The sequence below is a fragment of the Bos indicus genome, chromosome 18 (assembly GCF_029378745.1).
Source record: "Bos indicus isolate NIAB-ARS_2022 breed Sahiwal x Tharparkar chromosome 18, NIAB-ARS_B.indTharparkar_mat_pri_1.0, whole genome shotgun sequence".
NCBI lineage: Eukaryota > Metazoa > Chordata > Mammalia > Artiodactyla > Bovidae > Bos > Bos indicus.
The window spans coordinates 44,840,445-44,863,565 of record NC_091777.1 but is presented as its reverse complement, the minus strand read 5'-3'; the positions used below and the strand labels follow the sequence as shown (position 1 = coordinate 44,863,565).

General features: G+C 46.8%; 1 long non-coding RNA gene across 4 annotated transcripts; it reads left to right on the top strand.

The window, feature by feature from the left end:
* Positions 1–413: 413 nt before the first annotated feature.
* On the top strand, positions 414–20,689 carry LOC109573084 (uncharacterized). 4 transcript variants are annotated; one of them, XR_011561534.1, is made up of 5 exons: positions 414–1,932; positions 3,301–3,612; positions 4,413–4,504; positions 9,580–9,675; positions 12,579–20,689. It is a non-coding gene; the product is annotated as an uncharacterized lncRNA (long non-coding RNA). The 4 variants fall into 4 exon arrangements; XR_011561533.1 differs by having other exon boundaries at positions 414–2,065; XR_011561532.1 differs by adding an exon at positions 3,714–3,807 and having other exon boundaries at positions 414–3,612.
* Positions 20,690–23,121: the final 2,432 nt, after the last annotated feature.

The following is a 23,121-nucleotide window of genomic DNA, read 5'->3' as shown; positions in this document are numbered from 1 at the left end:
ACTTCTCTCTTAACTGGTCTCCAGACTTGTTTCCGTCTAAACCCAGCTTGACAATTAAGCAGCACTTGTTCTCAAAGGCCAATGGTTACTGTGGGTATTTTCCAAACAGTCGTACTTGCCGATCTGCCCTCCTCGCCTGGCATAAATTCCCAGAGAGTAAGCAGAGATCTGACATGCTTTTGGTCTTCGACATGCGCTCTTGGTCACCTGCGTGTCTTCCCTGAAAGGGCTGTTTTCTGTCTAGTTTTCCGTTCTCACAGAGGGCGTGTAAAACGCCTGGATGCCCGACCTCGTGCGTCACTGTGTCCCTAGGGGAGCTGTAGCAGAAAGGGGGGGGGGGGGAGTGAGGGGGTGGGGCTGGTGTGGGTAGCGGGGAAGGGGGCGATCTTACCCAACAGTAAAGGCAGAGACGAGGCCCCAGAGGAGGCCGTGCTTTGTCCCCGCTCAGCAGGGCCGCACGCAGCCTGAACAGGCGCCGGCCTCGCTCGTGCCCTGACGCCCCTGGAGCGAAACTGGAGGCCCTGGGCGCGCCAGCTGACCAGATGGCCTGAGCTGCAAACCCCAGAGACCCCGGGCGGGTTCTGGCAGCCCCCAGACCCGGGCCTGGGTCTCGCCGCCACAAGGCTCAGCTCAGCCCGAGCGCCCCCATTAGGAGGTGCGGCCCACGGAGGTGGCGTGACTGGGCCGGCCGGATAGCCCCACCCGGAGCCCAGAGGCGCGGCGCCCGCGGCCCACGCGGGGCGGGCGGGACGGGGGTCGTCCGCTGGCGTGCCCGCGGGCTTTCACCGGCAAAGCAGCCGTCCGAGGTTCCGGTCTCCGCCTGGGGTCGCCTGAGTACTGCGTCTACCAGGGCTCCTCCGGAGGGCGTGGGGGAAGGGGGAAGAAGCAGCTGCGCCACGGCTGCTTGCGGCCTGTGCCCAAGGCGGGGTCGGTTTCTAGGCAACGAGGCCCTTGCACGGGTCGCGCCCTCCCTCTTCTGGGTCGGTCTCCCCTCCCCCACTGAAGCTCTGCAGAGTCAGAGCCCCGGGACCCAAGGCGGAGCCCAGGTGTGGCCTGGGGGCCTGGGGGTGTGGAGCCCGACGGGCGTGGGAGTGGGTGACTCCAGGGCTGCCCAGCTGCCGGCCGGAGTTTCTCCGACTTCGGTGGGGCTGCGCTGGGGGCTGGGGACCCGGACGGCCCGAGGCGGGGGCGACAAGTCTGTTTCCTCCCGGTCTCCGCCTGCGCCGGCTGAAACGAGTCTTTCCGGTGGGGCTGCCCAGCCGGGTCCGCCCCGCCCGGCCTCCCGGAACCCGCTCGGAGACGTGAACGACCCCGCCCGGGCCGAGGGCGCGAGCAGGAGGGTGGGTGGAGCGGCTGGAGAGGCAAGAGCCCGGGTCCTGGGTTCTAGCGAGCTCTGGAGCCCCTCTTTCCGATCCGGTGGCTCCCCAAGGGCACCCTGACCGAAGGTTTATGTTGAAGCTTCCTGGGTGATTCTGCGAATCAAGGCTGCGAATAAAGTAACCTTATTACTTTACAACTGGGGAAACTGAGGCACACACTGTGCCAAGGTCTTACCGTAAGTTAGCCAACCACAAGGAAGCCAAGGGAAAGCCTACCGGAGAGACCCCACGAAGGCCAGGATTTTTCCCAGGGCCTGAGTCCTGAGGGATTGGAGTAGAAGAGGCAGGCAGGGACGCAGGAAGGTCTGGGCACGCTGCCCTGACAGGTTCGCAGGATCACCGCGGCGGTCCCCAGCCTCACGAAATTAATGAGGAAGAGGCCTTTCTTTCCTCAGTCGAGGAGTAGAGGTTCCGTTTAACCTCTGCAGACAGTAAGACAGCGACCACTCTCCTCCCAGCCTGGCGCCAGCATGAACCCGAGGGCATGTCAGCAGGAGCCAGGAACTGGAGGCGAAGCATCCTTCATTTCCTCTGCGGCAGTGGAACGAGTGAGGTCTCTGATTGCCAGAGTCTTGTTTTTTTCAAAATCGCAGCATGCTGAGACCGAAAGCGGGGTACCCTGGAGGATTCTTTTATATGCTCAACCTTGAGTCAGACTTGCAATCAGCATTTGATCAAGAAACTTGGTCAGTTTCTCAAAATGCAGAATCAATCGCCGGTTTTACTTTTTTGCTTGGCATTTCCTTGGGTTAGTCTCGGTTCTGAGGATGAAAGATTATAAACTATTGTCTTAAATTCTACCCTGATTAGCATCTTTCCTCCATCCAGGATTTCCCTGGAGCCAGATATTTGCAGCTTCAGGATTATGACTTTTTTAAAATATAAGTTTGATGAATTTTTATCCATTCCCCAAATTAGAAACTCCCTTAATTACAGGAGAAAACATTTTCAAAGAGAAAAGGTAGACTTTTAGAGCAAGCCCAGGAGCAATGCTTCTAAAGAAAATCTCAGGGCAGGCAGGTCCTCAGAACCAAGTGAGATGGTCTTTCTGCAGCTGTCAGGCCCACCGTCTTTCAGTTAGTTCTTGACTAAAAAATAAAGAATAAATGAAGGTTTCCTTGAAGCTGTTCATTCTCCTGCAGAGGATTCTACTTTGAGAGAAAGCATGGTGTTGGTTCAAATTCTTTTAAAACTGGGCTTGGGTGGCCAGATGGTAGATGGGGGGAAATTTCGCTTTGTGAAAGTATTTCCAGCTAATAAATGAAGAAAGAATTATAGACAGAACATCACCATTTTGTATTCTTAATGAATGGTTAGATCTAGGCATGATCAGCTATGACTACTAAGTCTTGAAAAGAGCACATGATGTGCTAATGAAAAAACTCATCACCAGCTATGAAATCATCTTGATACTCCTTACAACCCTGCCCTCACACAAATCAAAGCAGCATCTGATCAAGAGTCATCTAGATCAACAACACTGTGGAACATAATCAAAATGATCTACATCTTGTGAAACTATAAATGGCCCAGTTCTTTAATAATAATTGTGTAGAAAATATTGCATTTAGATTCTAAATTGGATAAATGAAAGGAAAAATTGACATTCATAGGACACTTGTAAATTTGAACACTACTGGGTATTGGATATTTAAAAAGTATTATTACATTATATCAGATGGATAATATCATGGTTATATTTTTAAGTATTTACAAACATTTAAACATTTTCAATGTATGTTGAAATTTGGAAATGCAGTACTAAAATACAGATGAAATTATATGAAATCTGGAATTTATTTCTAAATAATCTTATGTAGAAATAAGAAAAAGTAAGTGTTGGAAACAGGGTTGAACATTAGTAATGAGTATATGGTGGTTCATTTTATTATTCTTTTTTTTATGTTTTACTTTTTGCAAGGTATTCTCAAACTTGGGAACCAGCCTTGTAGCCTGACAAAATTACCTGGGATGGAGCTCAGGACGACTGGCCCTTGTCTTGCTCTGTGACTGTACATGTCACTTCTCACTTGTCCATTCAAAAAAAACTCTGGAGAACCTCCTGTCTGCCTGGGCTTCTAAATCATGGCACTGACACTTTAAATTAGAAAATAACAAAGAAGGAATCTGCCAAATAGAAGCATGAAAGGCTTTGCAAAAGAATTGACATTTGATATGGATTCTGACAGAAGAAAAGGAGTTGCCTGGGTGGCATCAGTTCATCTTCTATAAGGTAAGGTGGTTAGACTAGGTCTACATCCATTTAATCCTAATAGATTCTGGGGTTTTAACGTGCCGGTAACCAATTTTTTTCTTCTCTGGGTGTCCCTCCAGGGAGTTGAGCGACGCCCCCCGCCACCTCCCACCTGCTCCACACTGTGTACTTCTTGTCATCATCCTTTATGTTGTTAGCTGAGACAATCCAAACGTGAGTCCCCTAGTTGTGTTTGAAGGCCAAAGCATCATCATATTAACCAGTCTATAACCTTCTTTGGGAATGGTCTCTTGGACTCCTAGATTTATTTCTGTCTATCTGGTTCCCAAGGCATTTCACTTAGTAACTTTAGCTATACCAAGGCTCAGCCTTGGTGGTAAAGCCCATTTGCTCCTCAAAACATGGGTGCCTATAGTGAATACTCTCTGCCTTCCCAACTCTTCCTGTAGGACATGCAGTTTAATATACAGCATGCAGCCTGGCCTTCAGGTTAATTGTTCATGCTGATACTCTGCCAAAACAGGTCACACTTTGTGCTTTGATGGCCTTTTCACCCATGTGACATGAACCATCTGTTGGGGCAAAGCTTAAAACACTAGTTGCCATTTAGCAAGTAGTTGGAAGTATCACGTCTTTACTCCATTATGGAGAATTATTCTCTTTTCATCTTCTTGGTTTTGTGGATGTTTGTACTTTAAAAGGACAATTTCTGAAACTCTTGGAGAAGTAAGATATGACTATTTAAATTTGGTTGCTCCGTGTTTGTTGAATGAGTTTGCCTGGGCTATGATGCTGAATCAAATATGCTGTTTTTTTAGGGACCTGGCAGCATCTAGCAGTGTGATCCAGAGCCTGGTGGAGGGCTGGGAATGCTAGCAGCTCCTCTAATTTTTACTGCTGTAAACCAAAGGTACACTTCACTGTGGGAAAATATTGGGAAATTAGCTATGATATATTGTATGTTTCCAGTGACTGCTCAAAAGCTTCTTATACTAATTTAATTAGAATAATTTACCTTAATAGGAAACTATAATTTTCTACTTTTTCCAATCGGTTGAACCAATTTGTATTTTTTTTACCCACCCAGATGGAATTTATTACACCAAAGCTAATAACCTAAACCTTAATTTTTGTGCTAGCCATCATTATAACTGAGGAATTATGCTATAAGAATAGTTGAGACCTCTGCTTCTGGCTCTGGAACACCAGGCTAGATCAAACTAAACTTCCTACCTCAAACAAGTAAAACAGCTGGATAATTTAATGAATATATCTGACAGTGAGAACCTGAGAGGGCAAGATCCTAGAGAGAATGGAAACATAGGAAGGTGAGCCTGACATTTGACATTTGTCTAAGCTTGGGCTGCAATAAAATATGCCAGAGTCTGGGTGGTTTAAACAGTAGACATTTCTTTCTCACAGTTATAGAGGCTGAAAGTCTAAGATCAAGGTGTCAGCAGATTTGGTTCTTGGTGATGGCTGCCTGGCAGATTGCCACCTTCTCTCTGTGTCTGTCTTCACATGGCAGAGAGAGAGCTCTGGTGTCTCTTCTTCATCCTACAAGAGCACTAATCCCATCATAGAGGCTACACCCTACACCTGACCCAACCTAAACCTGATTACCTTCCCAAGGCTTCACTTCCTTATATGAGCACTTTGAGGGCCAGGGCTTCAGTATATGAATGGGGGAGGCACAAATATTCAGTACATAACAGCACTGTTATTCCCCTTAAGACATCTCTAAGAACAGTGATTTCAATGCTAAGAAGTTGAGAAAAGCTTTGGCAATCTCATAGAGACCCTGCTAATATCCTGGGCTTTTGGTTAGGACTTCTGAAAGGTCTCTTCCCTGGTGGCTCAGACAGTAAAGCGTCTACCTACAATGCGGGAGACCCAGGTTCAATCCCTGGGTCAGGAAGATCTCCTGGAGAAGGAAATGGCAACCCACTCCAGTATTCTTGCCTGGAAAATCCCATGGATGGTGGAACCTGGTAGGCTACAGTCCATGGGTTGCAAAGAGTCAGACACAACTGAGTGACTTCACTTCACTCTGAAAGGTTACACCAGTAGGAAGGGCAAATCACAAAAAGACCAACTCAACTCTCACAAAGGTTCAGCTTTGACTCAAACTAGGTTAAGATGGTCTGCCTCTATACTAACTGCATTACAAAAGCAAAAGAAAATCTCTGGAGAAAGATAGCATTACCTACAAAACTACATTTGTTCTACAACTTTTCATATACAACATGTTGCAGTTGATCAAAATGTATTAGGCATACTAGAGATAAGACCAAGTCACCTTTAACCAAGAGAAGAAATAGATAATATAAACTGATTCACAGAAATCCAGTTATTGGAGTTATCAGATATAGACATGTATTGATAGAATAACCTCTGATCAATACATTTCAGGAGATAAAGACAAAATGGAAAATTCCAACAGGAAATGTGTGTGTATATATATATATATATATATATATATATATATATATATATATATAAAGAATAAATGGAAATTTTACAAGAGAGAGAATGTAATTAAAAATAAGAACATATTAGATGAGTTCAAAGTAGATTAGACAGATGAAGAGAGGTGAACTGGAAGAAAGAAAATGATCTTAAATGAATCACCAAGAGATAAAAGAGTGGAAAATACAGAAAGAGTGTATCATATTTTGGACATAGTAAAAGGTTTTAGCAAAATTGTAACTGAAGTCCCAGAAAATGACAGGGAGAGAGAGAATTGAACAGAGCAATTTTTGAATAGATAATGGCCAGAAATTTTCCAAAATTGATGAAATACATAAATCCACAGATTCAAGAATCCCTTTAGAGCCCTGTGAGTGAGTGAAAGTCACTTAGTCACATCCAGCTCTTTGCGACCCCATGGACTGTTGTCCATGGAATTCTCCAGACCAGAATACTGGAGGGGGTAGCTGTTCCCTTCTGCAGGGGATCTTCCCAACCCAGGGATCAAACCTAGGTCTCCCACATTGCAGGCATATTCTTTACCAGCTGAGCCACAAGAGAAGCCCAAGAATACTGGAGTGGGTACCCTAACTTCTCCAGCAGATCTTCCCGCCCCAGGAATCAAACCGGAGTCTCCTGCATTGCAGGTGGATTCTTCATCAGCTGAGCTACCAGGGAAGCCTTTAGAGCCCTAAGCAGTGTAAATTAAAAAAAAAAAAAAAATCACATCTAGACACATCCGAGTCAAACTACCAAAAATCAAAGAACAACACACTATGCAAACAAGGACTAAAGAGATTGTTGAGAGGCAGAAAGATAAATATTTCTGTGACCACACAAATTTGGCACTGTCAGTAATAATTCATGGAAAATGTATTTTTCTGATTCTTATTGGATCAAACAATTGGATCAAACCATCTTATTGATTGTTTTCATGTCTTTGAAGCTAGCATTTTCTTAAAGAAGGATCACACTCTGTTTTACCCACATGCCACCCATACTCCAAGAGTCAGGTGCCAAGAGCTTCCTGCTAGCCTGAAAACCATGCCATTGAGTCTGGCAGTCGGCATGTGTATAGTGTATAAATACTCATAGCTCTCTTTCTGTTCACCCCAAGTTTGCTGAGCTTTGCCAAAGGTCAGGTTCAGTGTTGGGCAGTGCCTGTCCTCAGTTCAGTTTAGTTCAGTCACTCAGTTGTGTCCAACTCTGCAACCCCATGAATCGCAGTATGCCAGGCCTCCCTGTCCATCACCAACTCCCAGAGTTCACTCAAACTCATGTCCATTGAGTCGGTGATGCCATCCAGCCATCTCATCCTCTGTCATCCCCTTCTCCTCCTGCCCCCAATCCCTCCCAGCATCAGAGTCTTTTCCAATGAGTCAGCTCTTCACATGAGGTGGCCAAAGTATTGGAGTTTCAGCTTTAGCATCAGTCCTTCTAATCAACACCCAGGACTAATCTCCTTTAGAATGGACTGCTTGGATCTGCTTGCAGTCCAAGGGACTCTCAAGGGTCTTCTCTAACACCACAGTTCAAAAGCATCAATTCTTCAGTGTTCCACTTTCTTCACAGTCCAACTCTCACATCCATACATGATCACTGGAAAAACCATAGCCTTGACTAGACAGACCTTTGTTGGCCAAGTAGTGTCTCTGCTTTTTGATATGCTATCTAGGTTGGTCATAACTTTCCTTTCAAGGAGTAAGCATCTTTTAACTTCATGGCTGCAATCCTGCCTAGTGGAGCTCAAAACTTGAGAGAGAGAGAGAGGCAGGCATGGATGGGACCCCACATCTCTGAGTGTGCGCTGTACTTAAGACACAGGAGCCCAGTGAGAGAGGGACTCATTCTTTCTGCAGAGTTCCTTTCTCAAATATTCATTGAGCACCTATTATGTGCCAGACTCATTAACATGTTTTTTTTTCCCCCTTGTCTTATTTTTTTCTGAACTAAGACCCATAGTCTTTCCAAAAAAAACTATGACTTTTTTTTTTTTTGGCTGTGCCATGTGGCATGCAGGATCGAAACTATGCTGGGGTTGAACCTGTGCCCCCTGCTTTGAAAGCACAAAGCCCTAGCCCCTGGATGGACATCATTTTTTTTAAAGGGGAAGATTTTTCTCCCCAGTCAGTGAGTTTTGTGAAATACCTATAAAATTAACAGCAAACAGGTAAACACAAGAGGCCAAGGTAGGGAAAAGGGGAAGAGGAAGGCAAATAACCCTTACAGAACCTCCACTGTTTATTCTCTCATTGATCCCCATGATAACCAAATGTGGGAAGTGTGGGTACACTTTATAGGTTGGAAATTCAGGCACAGAGAGGTTGAGTAACTTGTCCCAAGGCCCCAGCTTACAAATTGAGTAGCTGGTCTATAGACGCCAAGCCTTTTGACTCTGGGTCCAGTGTTCTTCCTACACAAGGCAACTGAGTAGTAGGTGTCCTGGAGACCTTCTTTTTCACTCATGGATCCCCTGGGCTTGGGGCTGGTATTTGTGAGGCAATGTGAGGAGTCTGAGGGAACACATTTCATCCTCCTTGTCTGCTCTGCTGATGGGTTGAAATGCCTAGAAGTCCCAGATGGGGTTGGAGTCTGGTGCCTCCTCCACCCACCGCTCACCCCATTGGCCTTCCTGTCTTTGGGACTTAGCATCAGCATGTCATCTTCTGACAGGCAGTGAGATAGAGCAACTGAAGGTGAATAAAGGCTTTTGTCTTTGTGGATGATCCTCTCATCATCAGGGGGGTCCTAGCATTTTCTTGACAGTTTCTAGAGGGTCCTTTACTCATTTAGAACTGGCATCTGCATCTGGCTCTTGTGCAAGATGTTCACCTAGTCCTTTTGGCCAACAGTGTAGCTTCAAAACCAGACCAGAGAAAAATGAAGAAAAGACCATTCATAGGTGTCGTAGTCTTCTCGGGCTGCCTTAATAAAATACCATAGATTGGATGGCTTAAACAATAGAAACTGATTTTCTCAAAATTTTGGAGGGTAGAAGTCTGAGATCAAGATACCTGTATGGACAGGCTCTGAGCTCTCTTTCTGGCTTGCAGAGGACTGCCTTCTAACTGTGTCCTCATATGGCATAAAGAGTGAGCTCACTGGAATTGTAATAAGCCACTAATCCCATCATGGGAGCTCCACCCTCATGATGTCATCTAACCTAATTACCTCTCAAAGCCTCCGTCTCTGAGTACTATCTCATGAGAGGTTAGAGCTTCAACATATAAATTTCTGTGTACATCCTAAGTCGCTTCAGTTGTGCCTGACTCTGTATGACCCCATGGGCTGTAGCCCACCAGGCTCCTCCACCCATGGGATTCTCCAGGCAAGAATACTGGAGTGGGTTGCCATGTGTAAATTTGGAGGGGACACAATTCAGCCCATAGACATTGGTTTTTCCTTCAAGCAAATCTCGTCATCTCTTACCAGGGTAATGGGCATATTATGATTCCAAAAGGGTAGCAAGTAAGAGCCACTGCCCTGATGTTTGTTCTTTAACATTTGTCTTTTCAGGGGTCCCTTTGGCAGTTTCATAGTCAGGTTTCAGGAGAGACCAGTTTCCCATACTGAGAAAAAAGACCCCAAGGAGGCTATATGCAAGTTCTCTGAGTGAGTGTTGGTGGGGGGTGGGTGGGAACCAGATGTCCCAGGTGGTATTGAGCATGTGTCTAGACACCTGGAGACCTAAGGGAGGTGACTGCTGCTCCCATCTGAAGGTCAGGTCATTAAGTGGCCTTTACATATTTTATAGCTTTCCCAATTAATTGTTTTTAAATCTCTGAAGTTTGAACCTTATAGGTTCAGCTGCTGAAAACAAAGATGCTGTAGAGGCTGTTGCCCTATTTTTCTTTGGATGGTCTGTCTCTGTGCCCCAAACTCACTCCCACTGATCCTCAGGAGAATCTATTTACTAGATCTTCCTTTTGGGGACCTGGTCCCCTTGTTTCTGGTAGGACCTCATGCTGTGTGCTCTAGGGTTCCGAGCGAAGGTTTTGACGCCCAGCCCAGCCCTCTTTCAGGTGCTGGGCCTGCACCAGAAGTCTGAGTGGGGTGTCCAAGCCTCAGTGCTCCTACCAGGCTGAGGACTCCTGCTGCTTGGCCTGTGGCCACTTCTGGCCAGCCTGGACCTAAGCTTTTCCCTTGACTGGACTCTGGTCTCTGCTTCTGATCGGCGACACCCTCTCCCAGTTTCCCGGTGCCCTTGAAAACCACTGCTGACCCTTCATGGCTTCCCTGGTGACCCTTCTGCACACACACCCCTGTCCCTAGCACGTGAGCAACTGTCCTGGGTCTTCCTGGGGCCTGTTCCCTCCCTCCTCGCCCTTTGAGGGTGCCCCTGACCACACCTGCCAAGTGGCTTGTCAGGAGGCTGGTGACACCTCCAGGGAGGGCAGTCTGGGGGCAGGGGGCAGGGGACTTCAGCAAAGCTGGTGGGTCTGGATTGCTCTGCTGTGACCTAGAAACAGGGCTTTACAGAATTGCCCTGTACTACGTGCTCTCCACACCCCTGGAAGTTTGGCAGCAGGAGGATGGATTCATGCACAGTTTAGTAACAAAAAGCAGCACTTCCCATTTTGACTGCTCAGGGTTGACAACGTGGCAGCAATACAACTGGATCAAGCTGGCCCGTGTCAGGAGGCACTTGGGGCAAGAACAAGGACTTCACGTGTGCTCTCTTATTTAGCTCTCACATCTACCCCTGGGGGATGTATGGATCAAGCTGGCCCGTGTCAGGAGGTACTCAGGGCAAGAACAAGGACTTCACGTGTGCTCTCTTATTTAGCTCTCACAACTACCCCTGGGGGAGGTGGTTTCTCTGAAAACATAAGACTCAGAGAAGTTAGGTACCTTGGCCATGGTCACACAGCACATCTATGACAGGGTATGATTTTAAACCATACCCACCGAGGCCCAGGCTCACAAGGCGCGAGGCTGGAATGAGCACCTTCTGTTGCTCCACACACAGAGCAGCCTCAGGATAGGGGTGGGCAACTGATATTTCCAAAGATACTTAGTCTTTTCTTCTTTGAAAAAGTACGCCACTATGCAAGTCTTCAAATATGACTGTGCTTCACTACTTGCTAGACAGACCTGGATAAATGCAGAGCGTGCAGGATAAAGGGCCTCAGCGGTGGGTGCCTTGGCGGCTAATAAACCAGTTGGGAGGTGCTGTTCTCACCCTGCCCCGTGCCTGGAGCTGCCCCGAGCTCCACTCCAGAGGGCAAGACTCTGCCTTGATGCTTGTCAGGGCTGTGCCCATGCACAGCTCTGGGTAAACCTTTGCCTTCACCCAAGTGACCGTGTGTCCCAAGGGATACATTTATGCTAAATAGCACCTTCTGAGATCCTGCTCCCTCCCGAAGGAATGATACCCAGTTTCAGAGAATCCAGAGGAGGGCCTCGTGGCCAGGCCCTTACTGGGACAGAGTAGAAATCTCCACTCAGCTGCCACTGGACCCAACTCGCCCCTCCCTCCCTCGACTGCCCCAAAGCTCTTTTCTGCAGAGAGGGCCCCACATCCCAAGCCCTCTGACCGCTGGCAGCCACATCTAACCAGCCACCACTCCCAGCTTCCTAGTCACCCCCACACTGGGAGTCGGGCCAGGCTTGCAGGCAGCGTCTGGCCTGACGAGGTGGTGGCCGGGGGTGGTGGCTATGTCTGATTGAAGTCCCCATTTCCCTCCTACAAAGGCAGCATAATTAATCAGGCAGTAATGAATTCAGGTACCCCCGGCTTGTCACCTCAAGAGATAGGCTCTCTGAGAGCACTGAAATTCACAAGAGGCAATCAGGTCACCATTATGATTTTTTAGTATTAAATGTTAAGAGGAAGATGTATTGGAATTTGACCAAAATTTTGTCTGTTTACCTTTGAGAACCCTTCGCCCATTTTCTTTCTTCCTATTATTTATGTATAATTTACTTTGGGCCATTCTGGGTCTTTGTTGCTGTGTGTGGGCTTTCTCTAGTTGCGGTGAGTGGGAGTTGCTCTTCTTCATTGCAGTGCACGGGCTCCTCATTGCGGGGGCTGCTCCTGTGGTGGAGCATGGACTCTAGGCTCGAGGGCTTCAGAAGTTGTGGTGCACTGGATTCGTTGCCCCACAGTATGTGGGACCTTAGTTCCAGATCAGGGATCAAACCGGTGTCCTCAGCATTGGCTGGCATATTCTTAACCACTGGACCATCTAGGAAGTCCCCTGACCCATTTTCTTTCTCTCTTCCTTTGGCTCGTGGAGCTGGGGCACTTGGGGTGGGTGGTCCTCTGGCTGACTCTGATCCTCCACCTGAGGTTTTCTCAGTTCAAGGATGACTGTCTCCTTGTGTCCCTGTTATTCAGCATCCTCTCATGTGAGGCCTTGGGGAAGGGGAGACGGGTGTTCCCCTCACTGAGAATTCAGGCTCCCCAATGCTCTGCCACCAGGGCTCTGGAGATGGACCAAGTGGGCAAAGGTGTTGGGAGGGCTGTGGGATGTTGTGACTGGGCCCTGATTACACTGACCTGTACTCTTCAGCTTCCAGGAGCAGCCAGCCCAGGAGCACAGTGGGGCTATCAGCAAAGCAGGGATGCTGATCCAAGTTCAAATCCCAGTCTTCCCAGGGCCACACTGGGAGCTTTGGAGAAAATTGCAGAAGTTGGAGTTGGCATCCGTCAACGTAGTGGGATGAAACAAAGTGGCAGTCGTGGGCCACCTTGCATATGGCCTGCACACAGTAGGCCCTCAGCTAGTGAAGGCTTCTGCAGGTGGGGCCCATGGAGCCCCAGGCTTTGGGCTGAGGCAGGCCCAGGCCTAGCCCATTAGAGGCTGCTGAGCTCCACATGGAAACCCCAGCTGGCTGTGGGGCCCAAGGTGTAGTGTGGTGAAGTGGCTTCTGGTCAGTGCCAGCGCACGTCCCTACCAGATTCAGGACCAGTGGCCCCCCAGTGCCATGAGAATACTGTGAAAACTTCCCAGAGGAGGTGCTATTTGATCCCCTTTAAAGGAATACATCAAAGCCCTACAGGTTGGCCCAAAGCTGCTGTGTCCCCGTAGACAGTGGATAAGTAACTTGAAATTCCCTGTGTCCCAAGCACCTGCTGTGTGCTCAATCAGGAAAGCAAGTGATAAGCCGAAAGGACAAGCTGCTCAAATGGGCAAAGAATATGAGTAGGTATGAATAGGTATATGAATGTGAATAGGTTCACCAAAGAGGCATGGAAAGTGGCTCGGAAATTGATTTTTAAAAAGAATGCTCAGTCCTGCCAAACCTGAAGGGAGATGCAACTTAAATCAAGTAGTGTGTATATATATATACATATATGTATATATATATATATATATATATACTGGAATAGTACTCAGCCAGAAAAAGAGAATGAAATAGGGTTTCCCTGGTGGCTCAGTGGTAAAGAATCTGCCAGTGCAGGAGACATGGGTTTGATCCCTAATCTGGGAAGATCCCACATGCCAAGAAGCAATCAAGCCGCATGAGCCATAGCTATTGAATCTATGCTCTAGAGCCTGGGAGCCACAACTACTGAACCCAGAGCCACAACTACTGAACCCGTGTGCCTCAACTACTAAAGCCCATGCACCCCAGAGCCCACATTCAGCAACAGGAGAAGCCACTGCAATGAGAAGTCTGCACACCACCACTACAGAAAAGCCCTCATAGCAGTGAAGACCCGGCACAGCCAGAAGTGAATAAATAGAATTATTTTTTAAATAAAATGAAGTAACGCTCTCTGCAGCAACGTGGATGGACCTAGAGATTATCATAGGAAGTGAAGTAAGCTAGACAGAGAACGACAAATATCATATGATACCATTTATATGTGGAAACTACAGAAATGACACAAATGAACTGATTTACAGAACAGGAACAGCCTCACAGACTTGGAAAACAAACTTATGGTTACCAAAGGGGCAAGATGGGCAGGGGAGGAATAAATTAGGAATTTGGCATTAACATACTGCTGCTATGTAAAATAGATAATCAACAGGGACCTGCTGTCTAGAACACAGAACTATACTTAATATTCCGTAGTAACCTATATGAAAGAATATTGAAATCTGAATAAGAATGAATATGTGTATAAATGAATCACTTTGCTGTACACCTGAAACTAACACAACATTGTAACTCAACTGTTGTTGTTTAGCCACTCGTTTGTGTCCGACTCTTCTTCGGCTCTATGGACTGTATCCTTTCAGGCTCCTCTGTCCATGGGGTTTTCCAGGCAAGAATACTGGGGTGGTTACCATTCCCTTCTCTAGGGAATCTTCCCAACCCAGGGATCAAACCTGAGTCTCCTGTTTTGCAGGCAGATCCTTTACTGCTGAGCCACTGGGGAAGTCCAAAACAACTGCACTCTAACAAAAAATTAAATTTGAAAAATGAGGTAGCATTTCTCACTCATCAGATGGATAAAAATTTACATGTCTGATAGTATCAGGTACTAGTGAGAATGTCAGGATAGTGCTCTCAGAGCTACCTATTGGTGCAACTGTTTTGGAGGGCCTAGCCATGTCCTTTAGAACTTCAAATGTGTATACCCTGAAACCCAGCAATTTCCCTTCTGCTTTATCTGCCCCCAAGAAACATACATATGCACACAGAGAGAAATGATCACACCAGTCTTTGTAATTGTAGAAACCCAAATGCCCATCAGTATTGGAATGCCTAAATAGATTAAGGCATCTTCGCAGTGTGGAGTTTTATATAGCAATTTAAAAAAATTGAGTTGAACCTATATGTATGCAAATAGATTTCTAAGATTGAGTAAAAAAAAAAATCTGCAGAACAATACATGTATTTTTCACGTAAAAAAAAAAAAAACCTTCATCAATAACGACAAATACTGCATAGTTTTAACGGAGTTCTATGTGTATTGCAAAAGCAGAGAACAAAAATCAGAAAAAATATGTACAGACTCATGTACAGTGGCTACCTTTTAGAAGGTTGAGTGGTAGCCATGGATTATAGGAGTTTGGCAAGGATGGAATGGCTTGAGTTTTCTCTACAATGCTATAGGCTTTGGGGAGACAAATGGGTTACTGTACCTTATGTAGAATATAGATTAATTTTGAAAAGAGTATGCTAGGGGAAACAGACTGCATGTAGGCACAGTTGGCAGAATACAACATGAAAAGCTGAGAGAATGGCGAAGAAGGAATGGGAGTGAGCATACTGTGTGCAAAAGCCCTCTGGGGCTGGCCGAGGGGAGGAAAGGGAAGAGCAGAGTGAGAAAGTCAGGGAGCCTGGACACGCAGAAGGAACCCCCAGGGAGGGAAGGTGAAGAGCCAGGCTGCTGATTGCTTTGTCCTTGACTGGAGAGGGAGCATGACACACAGAGATGCCCTTCCTGATGCTGAAGTTTCCAGCTGTGACAGCTAAGGTTCCTCCCCACACTCCTCCTCTCTTCCTTTCAAGCTGGAAATCTATTTCTCTTGCTGGCTTAGAGAGGAAGTATTGATTAGTTTTGCATAAGGACCCTGAATTACAACTCAGTACTCCGGGACTTCCCTGGTGGTCCAGTGGTTAAGAATCTGCCTGCCAGTGCAGAGAGCATGGGTTCGATACCTGGTCTGGGAAGAGTCCACATGCTGGGGAGCAACTAAGCCTATGTGCCACAACTGCTGAGGCCTACATGCCTAGAGACTGTGCTCTGCAACAGAAGACACTGCAATGAGAAGCCCCACACACCAGAACAAAGAGTAGCCCCTACTCGCTGCAAGTAGAGAAAGTCCATGTGCAGCAACAAAGACCCAGTGCAGCCAAAAATAAAAATTTTAAAAAGTCAGTACTCCTGGGACTTCCCTGGTGGTCCAGTGGTTATGAATGTGCCTTGCAATGCAGGGGGCACAGGTTCGATCCCTGGCCGGGGAACGAAGATCCCACATGCTGTGTAGCAACTAAGCCCCCACACTGGATCCTATGAGTCAGAACTAGAAATCCCGCATGCCTGCAACTGTTGAGCCCACCCACCACAACTAGAGTCGAAACGCTGCAACGAAAGATCCTGTATGATGCAAGAAGATCTCATGTGCTGCAACTAAGACTGATGCAGCCAATAAAAAATAAATTAAAAATCAGTACTGCTGCTGACCCCTCTGAGAGCATCATCCGCAGGAATGGACACTGACCCTGGACACACCTTTGCTGTAAAGGGCTGCCCAACAGGTCTAGAAACCTGCTTCTGCCCATGTGTGTGTGGATGGGGAACCTGCTTCTCCTGGGTCATGCTCAGGGGTCCTCAGGTTTACAAGGTGGGGATGGTATGGGAGCCTCAGTTGCAGCCAACTGGGCAACCTTCAGCCCTGGGCTCAGTATCCTGGCACAGAGCTAGGCCAGAAAAATGTGCAAAAAAGAGTAAAACTTATCTCCAAAGCTCCATAGTATGGGGGCTTTGGAGTCCGATCTGAATTCATACGCCAGCTCATTCCCACGGCTGGTACGTGTAACTGTGCAACCTCAGATACACCAGCAGCCTTTCTGGGAACTAAATAAATAAAATGTTATCAAGCTCTCAGCTCCATGAATGTCGCCCAGAGGTGGTTGAAAATAATGATGCTAACATACATCTCCTGTCTCTTCAAGACCTTTATCAGAACAGCAGACCTTGACGTACTGTGAATGTGGTTTCTGATGTATTGGATTGGTCAAAAGTTCATTTGGGTTTTTGCAGAAGATCTTACAGAAATGCCTGAATGAACTTTTTGGCCAAACCAATACTTAGTTTATTCTAGTGTGATGTTCAAGAAAACTCTTCTTTTAACTCAGTAACTCTTTCCTATCCTGCATTTCTTAAAATTGGAGGCTTATAGTTTCAGAAATCTTTATGAAGGAATGAGACCTAAGAAGAGAGATCCCAGTGAGCCTGGATTGGGAAAGGCCAGTAAAGAAATTGCTTCCAGCCATCCAGAGGCGAGGCGTTCAGAGAAATGGGCCCTCCTCTGCCATGTTGGCTGGCCCCTGTGGGACCCCAGTCAGCTAGTGAGGCATCCATCATTCCCACCAGCAAAGCCAGGACCAGGGAGAGGTGAGCGAGGCACCTGCCTGGGGGCAAAATTTAAGGCGGTGTCAAAACTGGGCTTCCCAGGTGGCACTAGTGGTAAAGAACCCACCTGCCAATATAGGAGACATAGGAGATGTGGGTTCAGTCCCTGGGTTGGGAAGATCCCCTGGAGGAGGAAATGACAACTCACTCCAGTATTCTTGCCTGGAGAATCCCATGGACAGAGAGCCTGCGGGCTACAGTCCATAGGGTCACAAAAAGTCAGACACGACTGAAGCAACTTAGCATGCACAGCATGCCAAAGCACTCAGTAATCAAGATAAATAATATTTTAATGCAATATATGTTTAATAAGAATTAATGCAAAAAAAAAAAATCTACGATGAACAAAGTATCATCACTTTACACCCTGGCTTCCAGTCTCATCTTACTGACCCCATAAGCTGCTGTCAAGCTGTTTTCATCCTCCTTGCTGGGCTCTCTTGGGCATGGCTTGGTCTGCCTAGGTCTAGGAGAAAGGGGCTGGGGAATGGACTCTGTAATTTGTCTTCCATCAGCATGGGGAGGAGCAAGGAAACCTTTCTGGACAATTATCTTTTGAGTGTGTGTGTGTGATTTTTTTTTTTTTTTTAAAGCACAGCACACACTGGCTTTTTTAAAAATAAAAATTATTTGGCTGTGCTGGGTCTTAGTTGCAGCATGTGGGATCTAGTTCCCTGACCAGGGATCGAATCGTTCCCCCTGCATTGGGAATGCAGCATCTTAGCCACTGGACCACCAGGGAAGTTCCTATATGATTTTTTAAAATATTTATTTTTTGGTGACCCTGTAGAGGAAATAGATTTAAACAAAATAAAACCTAAAAACAAGGGATAGGAACATGAGAATTTAGAGAAAGCAGATTTGAAAACAGTTTTCAGAAAGCCTTCTACTGTCTGTCATCTGATTTTTCAGAAAATAGCCAGGGATTTGCAAAGCAAATTTTCAGTTTTAAGTGCCTTTATTTCCCCTCAACGATGCTGCTGCAGTAAATACAGTTCAAGTGCACATCCCACTTGCCCCTCTAGAATCTGAGCATTCTGTACACCTGGCTTGAAAGCTCAGCTGGTTTGCCCTCAGACACCACCCATCTCAGTCCCAGGCTCATCCCTCCATCCCTGGCTGAGGGGGCTGGATGCCCAGCCAGTATGGAAGAGACACCATACTGGCTGGGCATCCAGTATGGGACACCTAGGTCTCTGCCACCTAGGAAGAGACAAGACAGCTACAATGTAGAAGATGTTGGCTTGATGAGACAATCCCTTAGTTGGTTAAATACCCTCCCAAAAGGAATGTGCTCTGTGCTAAGTCGCTCAGTCATGTCTGACTCTCTGCAACCCCATGGACTGTAGCCTGCCAGGCTCCTCTGTCTGTGGGATTCTCCAGGCAAAAATGCTGGAGTGGATTGCTGTGCCCTCCTCCAAGGACTCTTCCCAACCCAGGGAATGGGGTTGGGGCAGGGGGGAAAGGCCTTTTTCTTTAAGTTGGAAATCATGTAACAATTTTTGTTGCGATACAGTATTTAAATCAAACTAGATTAATAATAATGTAATCATATGCATTTATTCTGCTATTCTACATATTAAAAAAGAAACTAATTTGAGAATATTTAGAAATAAGGGCTTCCCTGGTGGCTCAGTGGTAAAGAGTCCGCCTGCAATGATCCCTGGGTCAGGAAGACCATCTAGAGAAGGAAATGGAAACCCACTGCAGTGTTCTTGCCTCGAGAATCCCTTGGACAGGGGAGCCTGGTGGGATATAGTCCATGGGGTCTCAAAGAGTCGGACGTGACTAAGCAACTAAACAACAAGCTGTTGGTGGTGATTATTTGTGGTGTGTGTTCTTCGCTCACCGCTGAGGAGGCTGCTGTTCTATCAGGAGGGATGTCGGGGGACTAGGTTGGGGGAGCTGGAGGAAATCTAGGGCAGAGGAAGACCCCATTTCCAAAAGAGACAGCAATGGAGGCAGGCAGTTGAGTTTTAAGTTTTCAAGCAAATACTGCTTTTAAAAAAACTGGATTCTATAATTTTTTTATATTAATGATATACTTTAAATTATTACTAAAAATGCCATCCAAGGGAACGGGAAAATGGAATCCGTTTTGTCCTTCCCTTTATCTGTGGACTTCATTTTAAAATCACTTTATTTTCAGCACCTTGGTTTTGTTGTCTTTGCCAGAAAGTAACTTTTCTGTTCAACAGTATATTAATGCAGAATAGAAATAAAGATGCTTTAAAAAAATTCTTTCAAGCACAAAAGGAGATGGTTTTCAACAGATAATTTTACATATTTACATATTTTACCTTAAGCATTTTGTAGTCTCTGCCTACTGGTGAATGGATCAGATTTTTGCACTCTTCAAAATGAACCAGTTTGGCTTCTAAGCCTTTGCGAAGGACGGAAATGAATTCTAACTTTTTTTTTTTCACTTTATTTTCGCATCTTCACATTTCCTTATTTCACATGGTTTAAAATAAAATGCCTCCAGCATTATTTTTCCTTTCTCAAGAGCAAAGTGAATGTGACTTTTCGGAGGGGTCACAGGATGCCCTGGAGGCCTGTGGGTGTTGTTGGACTGCTGCCTGCTTTCAGCTTGACTGAAGGGCTTGTCAGAGTTTTCATCTCCTAAGAAACGCGCCGCCGGCGATGGCCAGAAGCAGGGGAAGGCAGCAGTATGAGTCCCACGCTGGTTTCTTTCCCACTGACATCAAATCCTGAGGTTTTAAAATTAATCCCACACAAAGACAGCCCTTCATTGTGGTGCCTGTTTGAAATTAGATGAGCAGTAATGACCTTTCTAAGATGTCTCGTTGTTAAGATAGCCCCCTGTTGAAATTGAAAGGCTGCCGAGGGGGCCCCCCGACCAGAGTGGGTGAGATGCCTCAGCAGTCAGCCGGGTCAAGGTAACCGCCTGGCCTGGCCGGAGGTGCTGCCGGGTGGCGGGAAGTGGCCGCTAGCCCAGATGGCCATGGTCCTCGGGCTCCTACAACCTGGAGCCACCGATGCTCCCCAGGTCTGAGCTGCTGACTGGCCCCAGCTGAGAATGGCTCCCACCTCCAGGTCAAACAGATTCCTTGAGTTCTAACAAGCATTTTTTGTTAAAGGAACCTGGAGATATAAAGGGACTCGACCTGAACATTAACAAAGAATGCAGTCACCTTCCAAGAAGGAGGAGCACAGAATGGGGACTGGTCCTCTGCAGAACCCCTGCTATACACCACTTAATCTTACTTCTCTTGCACAGTGGCTTTTCTTCCCCACATCATGTGGCTTCCACACCAAACCGCCTTACCCGGGATCCGGGTGCAGCCAAACGGGCAAGCCCGGTTCAGGCAGCTAACTGTGCCGTCCGAATCCAGGGCAGCGCGGCCACCTCTCCGCGAGGCCCTGGGCACCCATCCATCGTCTCTGTGGTACCTACGGGCTCTTCACACAGTGGCCACTAAGAAAACTTCTCAGGGAGAACAGGTTTGAATGGCAACGTCCCTGCACATTAACAGAAACAGCGGAGCATTTAGAGCTTATGTGGTTTGAATGTGACCTTCTTACCAGACTAGACCGGAATAACAATTTAGTTATTTTCGATAAGGGCTATGCTTCTAAATAATTAGATATTGTAATCATTTCCATCAGTGACTCCGTTCGGAGCCCTGTTTCAGTTAACACGGTCATGGTGCCACCGTGGCCTGCATGAAGGGCTCAGTCTTTGGAAATAGAAAGTGTGTGTTAAGCATCCTGTTATTTTTACTGCCCACCACAAGCTCGGCTATATTTTTCCCATTGTTCCTATTTGGAGAAGGCGTCTATGCTGTTGAATTTTGAAATTCCTACTGTCCTCTGCAAAGGTTGCATCTCATTTGAGTTGCTTCTTTTAACCCTTGGCAGTGGTTTTGAAGAGAAGAGGCACAGGGAGACGGTCTGAGTATTTTGTAAACAACCAAAGCTGATTTATCAAAAGAGCACTTTTTTTTTTTTTCTAGCGTCATGGTCTCTGTCAAACTTCTTTCTGTATTCTGAGTGCTGGAGAATGCGCATTTGGAAAGTTAGAACGACAGCCTCCTTCTCTGTTTTAATATATTTCACCTCTCTGAGGCAGACGGATCAGAAGCTCACAAGGAAAACCGATGCCCTTTCCCGCAGCGAAATTAACCAGAATCACGTGGAAAACAATCCAAGCCTTGTAGGGAAGGGGAGCCATTAAAATGTGCCCTGAGCGATGGGCTGCACCCAATCTCGCAGCCTGGCTCGCTCGGCGGCAGACAGGAGGCTGCTCCCCGGGATGGAGGGAGCCTTGTTGTAGTGCCACAATTAAAATCAGCTCCTCTGCCAAAAAATAAAAGGGAGGAGGGAAGAAGGAGAACATCAAAGACAGATTGAAATGTGTAGTTAGTAATAAGAGTGGTCTCCTCTTGAACCAAAGCCTGCAGCGATTCACGGCCCCCTTGTTAATGAGAAATTTTGACCTCTGGTTTGTAAGTTAAACTTGTAATCCCAGCTAATGAAGTAAATCACTTCCAACTTGAGTCTGTTGTTCCCCCGTCTGCTTTGCACACTGGGTGTGAGAGTGAAGAGCCAGGTACACACACACACACACACACACACACATACACATACAGATCGAGGGGAAATATAATTATTCGGTGACTGCAGAGTTTCTTGCTTGTTGAGGACGTGCTCACAGTGACGCCGCAGGCACGGACTGTGGACCTATCCGTTATTTTATGGTACCCTGTGTGTTGATAAGAGAGAAAGCCTCTTAGACTCTGGGTTGAACAGCAGGATTGAATGACACTGCAGGGAGGTAAGCCGGGGACCCTACACACCACATTTCTTCATTTCTTAAGCAAATGGAAATACATCTTACTCAGTTCGAGGCCAGTGACTGAGCAGACAGTCTAGTCCTTTGCATAGGGAAGAAGTCGATGGAGATTTACTGAAGAAATGTTGCTGAATGAAGGAAAGACTGGTTGGGTGATGTGGAACTTGGAGGGTAGAAAGCATTGCTCAGGAATGTGTGTCCAGGAAAGGCAGGGCTGAGGAGTCTGTGAGCTGCCTGACTTCCGGCTGTGCTGAGGCTCAGTGGGGAGAAGAGCCATTGTGTTCAACTGGATACAGCTGGGATGCTCAGGGGCTTTCTCCTTCGAGTGACAGATTGTAGCGAAGACAAACAGGCTAAAAAAATTACCCAGTTTTTATTGCGTGAGGGCAAACATAAGTATTAGGCTGTTTCGTCTCAAAAGGATTTCATTCAGAGAACTGTTGAGATTCTGATGCAGGGCCCTATTTTTTATTCAATTCTATGATGCATCATGTTCTATTCCTCCCAATGAGTCTACAGTCTCTAAAAATTTCCAGATCCCTCTCTAAAAATTATCAGTGATCTTAGTTTTTGATTGGGCAACAATCGCCTTAATTTTTGGCCAGGAGACAACTCAGCCACACAGTCTAGTGCCATCCTTGGCATAGTGACCTTGGGGCATGAGCTGTCAGAGGTGAGACTTCTGGTCTTTGGGAGATGTTAGCCTCCCCCCAAAGTTCAGGCCACCACCCTCTAATCAAGGCGGACTTTACCGCTGGTAGGGGGTGGGGGGAGGTGGCAGCCCCCAGAACCTGCTGGGACCACGAATCAGGGGGAGCCCCCATGGCGCAGGGATGTCCCTGCCCACCCTCTCTGTGGGCAGGATCTGTGTAACAAAATCCCACAGTGGAAAATGGCTCTTGTTTGGCAAATCTGGGGAGGCAGGCCCCTTTTTCATCATCTCCCATATTGGACGTCCTTGTCCCTCTCCTGTCCCTTGGCATATGTTGGCCTAAAAGGTTTCTGAAAACTTCAAACTCTCTGGGCATAAGGAAGGAGTTGGGGAGGGAAGATGTTTTTAAAGCACTGATTCCTGTTATTTCCGTTGAAGGGCATCCAGACCTAGTCTCCTCTGGTTTTTCATTAGACAAAGCAAAGCATTTGGGCATTTGTCCTGTTTGTATGACCCTGCAGAGAGCTCTGGGGTGAGTCCCCAGGCAGG